The sequence below is a fragment of the Phyllobates terribilis genome, unplaced genomic scaffold (assembly GCF_046119375.1).
Source record: "Phyllobates terribilis strain yellow unplaced genomic scaffold, ASM4611937v1 Scaffold_208__1_contigs__length_3488620, whole genome shotgun sequence".
Taxonomy (NCBI): Eukaryota; Metazoa; Chordata; class Amphibia; order Anura; family Dendrobatidae; genus Phyllobates; species Phyllobates terribilis.
In genome coordinates this window covers 2,602,975-2,613,822 of record NW_027362968.1, presented here as the reverse complement: position 1 = coordinate 2,613,822, position 10,848 = coordinate 2,602,975, and the positions used below count along the sequence as shown (strand labels likewise).

Here is a 10,848-nt window from a genome sequence, read left to right as displayed (position 1 = left end):
CGTCAGCGGAGCAATCCGGCCACTTTCTACTGAATATAAATATATATAATACGTCAGCAGAGCAATCCGGCCACTTTCTACTGAATATAAATATATATAATACGTCAGCGGAGCAATCCGGCCACTTTCTACTGAATATATATAATACGTCAGCGGAGCAATCCAGCCACTTTCTACTGAATATAAATATATATAATACATCAGCGGAGCAATCCAGCCACTTTCCTCTGAATATATATATATATATATAAAATACGTCAGCGGAGCAATCCAGCCACTTTCCTCTGAATATATATATATACTACGTCAGCGGAGCAATCCAGCCACTTTCTACTGAATATAAATATATATAATACGTCAGCGGAGCAATCCAGCCACTTTCCTCTGAATATATATATAATACGTCAGCGGAGCAATCCAGCCACTTTCCGCTGAATATAAATATATATAATACGTCAGCGGAGCAATCCAGCCACTTTCTACTGAATATAAATATATATAATACGTCAGCGGAGCAATCCGGCCACTTTATACTGAATATAAATATATATAATACGTCAGCGGAGCAATCCGGCCACTTTATACTGAATATAAATATATATAATACGTCAGAGGAGCAATCCAGCCACTTTCCTCTGAATATATATATATACTACATCAGCGGAGCAATCCAGCCACTTTCTACTGAATATAAATATATATAATACGTCAGAGGAGCAATCCAGCCACTTTCTACTGAATATAAATATATATAATACGTCAGCGGAGCAATCCAGCCACTTTCTACTGAATATATATATATATAATACGTCAGCGGAGCAATCCAGCCACTTTCTACTGAATATAAATATATATAATACGTCAGTGGAGCAATCCAGCCACTTTCTACTGAATATAAATATATATAATACGTCAGAGGAGCAATCCAGCCACTTTCTACTGAATATAAATATATAATACGTCAGAGGAGCAATCCAGCCACTTTCTACTGAATATAAATATATATAATACGTCAGCAGAGCAATCCAGCCACTTTCTACTGAATATAAATATATATAATACGTCAGAGGAGCAATCCGGCCACTTTCTACTGAATATAAATATATATAATAAGTCAGCGGAGCAATCCGGCCACTTTCTACTGAATATAAATATATAATACGTCAGAGGAGCAATCCGGCCACTTTCTACAGAATATAAATATATATAATACGTCAGAGGAGCAATCCAGCCACTTTCTACTGAATATAAATATATATAATACGTCAGCGGAGCAATCCAGCCACTTTCTACTGAATATAAATATATATAATACGTCAGAGGAGCAATCCGGCCACTTTCTACTGAATATAAATATATATAATACGTCAGCGGAGCAATCCGGCCACTTTCTACTGAATATAAATATATATAATACGTCAGTGGAGCAATCCGGCCACTTTCTACTGAATATAAATATATATAATACGTCAGCGGAGCAATCCGGCCACTTTCTACTGAATATAAATATATATAATACGTCAGCGGAGCAATCCGGCCACTTTCTACTGAATATAAATATATATAATACGTCAGCGGAGCAATCCGGCCACTTTCTACTGAATATAAATATATATAATACGTCAGCGGAGCAATCCGGCCACTTTCTACTGAATATAAATATATATAATACGTCAGCGGAGCAATGCAGCCACTTTCTGCTGAATATATATAATATGTCAGCGGAGCAATGCAGCCACTTTCTACTGAATATATATAATACGTCAGCGGAGGAATCCGGCCACTTTTTTGACTATATCAAACGTCAGCAGAGCTAAATATTTTAATTAAAGTTTACAACCTTATTCGTTCCGTAATTCCATTATAATGGCCCCCAAACGCCAGCAAGTTCTTTCTGAGGAGAAAACTCAGGCAAAAAAATCAAAAAGGGCTGAAGCTCAAAAGGTTGGTAGAAGTAGGGGTAAAAAACAGCACCTTAAATTGCAGCGTGAAAAAAATACTGTCAGAAGAAAGGCTGCCCGTCATAATCTCACCCCAAAAAAGCCTCAACAGATGCGCAACGCTGACGCTGAGAGGCATAGGTCTGCCCCAGAGAGACATAGGTCTGCCCCAGAGAGGCGTAGGTCTGCCCCAGAGAAGCATAGGTCTGCCACAGAGAGGCATAGGTCTGCCCCAGAGAGGTGTAGGTCTGCCCCAGAGAGGCATAGGTCTGCCCCAGAGAGGCATAGGTCTGCCCCAGAGAGGCGTAGGTCTGCCCCAGAGAGGCGTAGGTCTGCCCCAGAGAGGCATAGGTCTGCCCCAGAGAGGCGTAGGTCTGCCCCAGAGAGGCATAGGTCTGCCCCAGAGAGGCGTAGGTCTGCCCCAGAGAGGCATAGGTCTGCTCCAGAGAGGCGTAGGTCTGCCCCAGAGAGGCATAGGTCTGCCCCAGAGAGGCATAGGTCTGCCACAGAGAGGCGTAGGTCTGCCCCAGAGAGGCATAGGTCTGCCACAGAGAGGCATAGGTCTGCCCCAGAGAGGCATAGGTCTGCCCCAGAGAGGCGTAGGTCTGCCCCAGAGAGGCGTAGGTCTGCCCCAGAGAGGCATAGGTCTGCCCCAGAGAGGCATAGGTCTGCCACAGAGAGCCATAGGTCTGCCCCAGAGAGGCGTAGGTCTGCCCCAGAGAGGCATAGGTCTGCCCCAGAGAGGCGTAGGTCTGCCCCAGAGAGGCATAGGTCTGCCCCAGAGAGGCGTAGGTCTGCCCCAGAGAGCCATAGGTCTGCCCCAGAGAGGCATAGGTCTGCCCCAGAGAGGCGTAGGTCTGCCCCAGAGAGGCATAGGTCAGCCCCAGAGAGTGTGACAGACGCTGAGCTTCAGCAGCATCGCAGCGCCAATGCTGAGAGACACAGAGGAGCCCGTACTAAACAACCTGCCCGCTGGGGTTAAAAACGGAAGATCTCGCAACACTGCTTTGCTTACTGAAAACTTCAATGAAGACGACATTGAGGCATGCTATCTTGGCCCAATGAACAACAAATGCTCATTTTGTAATACCAACCATTTCCAAAATGAAATTACAACAAACTGTTGTCATAGTGGAACCATCAAACTGGAAGAAGTGTGAATGCATCCCTATATTACTAATTGCATGAAGAGATCAGAACCAAACTCCAAGAATTTCATGGAAAACATAAGATCATACAATAGTGTAAACGCTTCTGCATCAATGGGCGCACAAATTGACCAATCAATTAACAGGCGATCAGGTCCTTTCTGTTACAGAATCCATGGGCAAATTTACCATGCAACATCTGCGTTGCACCCTAACCAAGGTGAATCACCAACATACGCCCAGTTATATATTCTGGATTCGGCACAATCCAGCCAACAGTGGATGCATTCGTAATCTTATGGAAAATCTACAAAGAATTCTGGAAGATATCAATCCTTTCTCCAGAGAATACAAAAATATGTTGCAATTTGAACAAGAAGAAATGCTGAAAGCAAATCTAGAAAACCGAATGCCAATTGAATATAGCATGACTTTCGTGAGAGAAAAAGTAAATACTATGCACCCCGGCAGAATCAATGCTCCAACTGCCAGAGGGGAAATTGCTGCCATTTTCCACAGCACAGATGGTGCACCCCCAGAAAACCGTGACATTACCATTCATCCAAAAAGTGGAATTTTACAAAATATATCTATTCTGAGTAGACTCTGTGACCCAATGAGCTACCCTTTGCTTTTCCCTTATGGGGACTCTGGGTGGACTACAGAACTAAAAAAAACAGTTGGTCGAGGAAATGTGACTCCACTTCAATGGTATTCATACCACTTTGCCATTCGTGATGGTACTTTTAACCAGTTCCTTAATGCAGGAAAGCTGACACACCAATTTATGGTTGATGCCTATTGGAAAACTGAGGCAAACCGTTTGAATTGGGTGCGCACAAATCAAAGTACTGTAAGAGCTGAATAATATGACGTCCTTCACCAAGTCGTGACCAACCACCGTTTCATGAACATAAATATCCTACCTGGAAGAAAAGTCATATTGCCATCGACTTTCCAAGGAAGTCCAAGAAATATGGCACAAAACTACCAAGATGCCATGGCAATGGTCAGGAAATATGGCAAACCAGACCTATTTGTAACAGTAACGTGCAGTCCAAAATGGAGGGAAATCAGGGAAAACGTACTTCCCAGTCAGCAACCATGCGACAGGCCCGATTTAGTAGCTCGAGTATTTAACATGAAACTAAAATTGCTACTTGGAGACCTAACCACATACCCCAGATTTGGACGTGTTAATGGTATGGTGTATGTAATTGAGTTCCAAAAAAGAGGGCTCCCTCATGGACACATATTGGCATTTATGACCCCGGAATACAAAGCCTGGGAAAAAGAAAGAATTGACAAAATTGTTTGTGCAGAGCTCCCGCACAAAGACACGCATCCGAAGCTTTATGAAATTGTACAATCTTGCATGATGCACGGTCCATGTGGTCCACTTAATCCAAATGCACCATGCATGGACAATGGAAACTGTACAAGGTTTTCCCAAGGATTTCTGTTCCGAAACTAATAGCAATGTAAATGGATCCCCTAAATATCAACGCCGGGATGAGAACAACTTTGTTGAACTTGGTGGAAACAGGGTTGATAATAGATGGGTTGTACCTTACAATCCTTATCTTTCCTTAAAATACAATGCTCACATAAACGTTGAGATTTGCAGTTCTATACAAAGTGTAAAATATTTGTTCAAATATGTTTACAAAGGGCATGATTGTGCAAATCTACAGTGTGTTACTGCTGCCACAGAACAAGAAGCCACGGTTGAATGGGATGAAGTAAAAAATGACTTAGAAACGCGATATGTAAGTGCACCTGAAGCATGCTGGAGACTCAGGGAATATAAAATGCACCATCAACCTGACCATGTGGAAAGATGAAATGTCCACCTTGAGGACAAGCATACAATATGCTTCATAGCAGGTAAAGAAGCTGAAGCTGTGCAGCGGAAAAACACCAAGTCTAAACTTCTTGCTGGGTTTAAACTGAATCGGGAAGATCCTAATGCCCAACAATATTTCTACATTGAAATCCCTGAACATTACACTTGGGATGAAAAAAACATTAAATGGAAACCACGTTGCAAATGTCATAAAACCACAATTGGCAGAATGTTTAACGTTAGTCCATTAGACAGAGAAAAATACTTTCTCCGAATTCTCCTTCTCAATGTTAGAGGCGCAACATCTTTTGAGGATCTCAGAACAACTGAAGGAAACCGTTTTGCTACTTTCCAAGAAGCCTGTATTGCAAGAGGGTTAACTGATGATGACTCTGAATGGGATACTCGCCTAACAGAAGCTGCCACTTATCAAATGCCAATACAACTTACACAATTGTCTGCATTTATTTGCATCATGTGTGAGCCGTCTAATGCTGCAGCATTGTTTCAAAGGCACAATAAAAATCTCATGGAAGACTACACCAGACGTTTCCCTCATGTAGAAAAGGCCCTCTATATGACATTACATGAAATTGAGCCTGTGTTACGGACACATGGAAAGTCATTACAAGATTTTGGCCTACAACTTCCTGTTGGCAAGTACGATGATCCAATCAATTCTGGCAAATATTACGACCCTGTTGCGGAAAAGGCTTTGAGGAGAAATTCCAAATGTTAAACCCAGGACAACGAAAGGCTTTCGAAAAAATCAGAGAAGCTTTTGAGATTCCAACTTGCAAAAACGTCTATTTTTTATTGACGGACCTGGTGGAAGCGGTAAAACATTCCTGTATAATACAATCATGCATTACATTCGGAGCAAAAATGAATTAGTCTTGCCATGTACATTTACAGGCATTGCTGCTACTTTGCTGGAAGGAGGCCGAACTTCCCATAATCTGTTCAAACTGCCTATACCAATTAATGAAACGTCGACGTGCAATATTCGTCATGGCAGCAATACTGCCAATGAGTTGAAAAACGCCAAACTCATAATCTGGGACGAAGCTTCTACGGCTCCAGCTCATGCTGTAAATGCAGTTGACACCTTCTACAAAGAACTCATGGCTGAAGATCCAAAAGTTCCCTCCAAAAAACGTTCGGAGGTGCAGTGTTTGTTTTTGGTGGAGATTTTCGACAAATCCTTCCTGTTGTTCCACATGGCAGCAGAACCGAAATAATTTCAGCATGCATGAAGAACAGCAATTGTTGGAGGAATATTGAAGTCCTCAAATTGGACCAAAACATGCGTACCAATGAGGACAATGTCCCCCAAGAACATCAAGGCTTTTCCCAATGGCTTTTAAACCTTGGAGATGGAAAACTTCAAGAACCAGGACTAGAGGAAGGTATCTTTGAAATTCCTTCTGTCTGCATTGAAAATGGATGTATTGTTGATGCTGTCTTTCCTCAAGTCATACAACCAGAAGATAAAAGCATTGCAAACCGTGCAATCCTAACTCCAAAAAACCAACATTCACATGAACTGAATGAAAATGTTCTTAGACGAATTCAGTCTGAATTGAAATGCTACACCAGTATTGATTCCATTCAGCAAGATACTGCAAATGCTGAGGAAGCAGCAAACTATCGATGGAGTTCTTAAACAGCTTAACGCCTGGTGGTATGCCTCCTCATAGATGACATTTGAAAGTTGGAGCAGTAGTCATGCTATTAAGAAACCTTAACTCAAGAAGAGGTCTTTGCAATGGCACCAGAATGGTTGTGAAGCAAATGATGTCAAAAGTCATTGACTGTGAAATCCTCAGCGGATCATTTAATGGTAGAAGGGTATCATTCCCAGAGTTATTCTGCCCCAAGCCATCCTCATCTTCCTTTTACTTTAAAACGAAAACAGTTTCCCTTAAGACTTGCTTATGCTATGACCATCAACAAAAGTCAAGGGCAAACACGGGATTCAGTTGGCATATATTTGCCATCTCCAGCCTTCAGCCAGGGCCAACTTTATGTCGCCTCTTCAAGGACAAAATCCTTCCAACAAGTCAAAGTCAAAGTTTTTGCTACTGATCAACGAAGCAACTTAAAGAAAGACCACAGAGTTTACACCAAAAATGTTCTTTACACAGAAGATTTTGCACAATAATTTTTTTTTCCAGCTAATAGTTTAATAAAATGTAAAATGTTATATATAACAGTGAATGTGTCTTTCTGTTCAAAGCCAAAATGGGTGGCGGCTGTGCAGTGTGGTGCCTGAGTCAGAGCGTGTGCACACTGCACTACGATGCCATTTTACTGAAGACACTGTGTGTGCAAATTCCCAGACACAGTGTCTTCAAGAAAATGGCGCCAGATATTGTGAGATGCGCACACGTTGACTCAGGCACTATTTTATGGGAACAGAACATGACCGGATGGGGGCACAGGATGGCAGCAGCACATACCAGGATAGGGGCACAGGATGGCAGCACATACCAGGATAGGGGCACAGGATGGCAGCTGCACATACCAGGATGGGGGCACAGGATGGCCGCAGCACACACCAGGATGGGGGCGCAGGATAGCAGCATATACCAAGATAGGGGCACAGGATAGCAGCACATACCAGGATAGGGGCACAGGATGGCAGCACATACCAGGATAGGGGCACAGGATGGCAGCAGCACATACCAGGATAGAGGCACAGGATGGCAGCACATACCAGGATAGGGGCACAGGATGGCAGCTGCACATACCAGGATGGGGGCACAGGATGGCCGCAGCACACACCAGGATGGGGGCGCAGGATAGCAGCATATACCAAGATAGGGGCACAGGATAGCAGCACATACCAGGATAGGGGCACAGGATGGCAGCAGCACAAGACCGGATTGGAGCACAGGATTAGAGCAGCACATACCAGGATGGGGGCGCAGGATAGCAGCAGCACATTACAGAATGGGGGCGCAGGATAGCAGCACATACCAGGATAGGGGCACAGGATGGCAACACATACCAGGATGGGGGCGCAGGATAGCAGCAGCACATGACAGGATGGGGGCGCAGGATAGCAGCAGCACATTACAGAATGGGGGCGCAGGATAGCAGCACATACCAGGATAGGGGCGCAGGATAGCAGCAGCACATTACAGAATGGGGGCACAGGATAGCAGCACATACCAGGATAGAGGCACAGGATGGCAGCACATACCAGGATAGGGGCACAGGATGGCAGCAGCACATATCAGGATGGGGGCGCAGGATAGCAGCACATGACAGGATAAGGGCACAGGATGGCAGCAGCACATTACAGAATGGGGGCGCAGGATGGCAGCAGCACATGACAGGATGGGGGCACAGGATAGCAGCACAAACCAGGATGGGGGCGCAGGATAGCAGCACATACCAGGATAGGGGCACAGGATGGCAGCAGCACATATCAGGATGGGGGCGCAGGATAGCAGCACATGACAGGATAGGGGCACAGGATGGCAGCAGCACATTACAGAATGGGGGCACAGGATAGCAGCACATACCAGGATGGGGGCACAGGATAGCAGCACATACCAGGATGGGGGCACAGGATGGCAGCAGCACATTACAGAATGGGGGAGCAGGATGGGAGCAGCACATGACAGGATGGGGGCGCAGGATGGGAGCAGCACATGACAGGATGGAGGCCATATACCAATATAAATGCTCGCCACCCGGGCGTAGAACGGGTGGTTCAATAGCTAGTACATTATAGGTGAAGTAGACTCAAAAGACCAAGCAGATTCAACCTTAAAGAACGAGTCATTACTTCTTCTTTTACCCATGAGTCCCGCACGTCATGCCCAACTGCCCCAACGCACATTTCGAATCGTCCTCAGGGGGTGCCCCTGCGTGCGTTGGGGCAGTTGGGCATGATGTGCGGACTCATGGGTAAGTGCCTCATTCATTACCAGTATACTTATCTCTAACATTCAAGAACTTGTCCACTAATTTATTCCCCCCCCAATGTATCCCCCCCGGGGCCCCTAAGACTTATTGTAAATACCTTCTGTTGCTGATAATGCCTGTGAGCGGCGCTATCGGTTGCCTCTCACAGGCATCACGTGACTCCGCGCTGACGTCATGACAAGTGAGGCGTGACTCAGCACTGGGGTCCCCGCGGTGGCCGCAGGGTTGTGGGTGGGGTTACCCCCGCGTCACACCTTGCATCCACCGCGCGCTTTCCCAATGAATGGAGAGAGGCAGAGCGCGTGGTGGATGCTGGGTGTGACGAGGAGGGGTAACCCCGCCCACAGCCTGGAGTCCACCCTGGAACCTGGAAGACAAAGACCCCCGGCTGCTGCCAGCACTTGTCGTGACATCAGCGGATGTCAGAGCCGGCTGCAGCCGGGGGTCACATGATGCCTGTGAGCGGCCAGTGATAGCGCCACTCACAGGCAGTATCTGCAACAGAAGGTATTTACAAGAAGTCTTAGGGGCCCCGGGGGGATACATGGGGGGATATAAAGTAGTGGACATCCCCTTTCAGCCATGGCGCTCTATTTTACCACCTGTGTGCCTGTTTTTATGTAATCTCCACCTATATGATGTGTGCTGCTCCTCTTTATTGATTTTGATTTAATTATACTGAGTTAGGACCTAAGCACTATAATACTGTTGTGGGGTCTATGTGATACTGCTATATCTATGTCAGATATGTAATTGGTCTGGCACCCCCACTAAAACCACGTCCCCTCCCCCACCCCCCACCCCCCGTCCAACTTATCTCATATATGTGTGTCTCTCTTGTGATTAATAAAATTGATATTGATATTTACTTTATGATTGAAGTAGTAATGACTCGTTCTTTAAGGATGAATTTGCATTGTCATTGTATCATAACACAGGATAACAAAAAAAATGGTGGTAGCCCATGCAAGTGCTGCACTCACTATTCTGCTGGTGCAGTCGCTGTGTACATACATTACATTACTGATCCGGAGTTACATCCTGTATTATACTCCAGAGCTGCACTCACTATTCTGCTGGTGCAGTCACTGTGTACATACATTACATTACTGATCCGGAGTTACATCCTGTATTATACTCCAGAGCTGCACTCACTATTCTACTGGTGCAGTCACTGTGTACATACATTACATTACTGATCCTGAGTTACATCCTGTATTATACTCCAGAGCTGCACTCACTATTCTGCTGGTGCAGTCACTGTGTACATACATTACATTACTGATCCTGAGTTACATCCTGTATTATACTCCAGAGCTGCACTCACTATTCTGCTGGTGCAGTCACTCTGTACATACATTACATTACTGATCCTGAGTTACATCCTGTAGATCTTTTATTATAAAAATTAAAAACATAACAATAATAATAACAGAAACATAACAAAATTAATAACCAGAAAATAAACAATGTAATGAACTGGTCCAGCCGCTCCCTCTCTCCTCACACACATATTATACATATATACAGAATAATAACTACCTACACCATGACATCTGGTCCGGTTACCAAACAAATAATAACAATATAATAAACAATAACCGACAAATTATATACAAACTAATATATACATTCTTTTTTTTTTTTTTTTAAATAAATTAAATACTAACTATACAAATATATACAAGACAAAACAAAACCCCCCACACTCAAGCCCACCAGTCCCTCCCCGGCACTGACCTGAGAGCTGGTCCTGCGCCTCATGCCTCAGTCCAACGTCCATAGGCCAGATCAGACAGTGCCAGTTTTTCACCCAAATAACCAGTGTCCCACAAGATGAACCCACCTCCCCCCTTTTCCCTCCACCCAACCTAACAGCTACACCCAAACCCATATATACAATATATACAGAAACAAACAATACAATAACCACAACTGACAAAGCCCAAATTCGGCGCCTGCAGCCCTACATCAC

The 10,848-nt window shown here is 44.6% G+C and overlaps 1 pseudogene; it reads left to right on the top strand.

Annotated features, from left to right (window-relative positions):
* The first annotated feature begins 3,263 nt into the window (after positions 1 to 3,263).
* Positions 3,264 to 10,848, top strand: part of LOC141213692 (uncharacterized) — a 54,112-nt pseudogene continuing 46,527 nt past the window's right edge.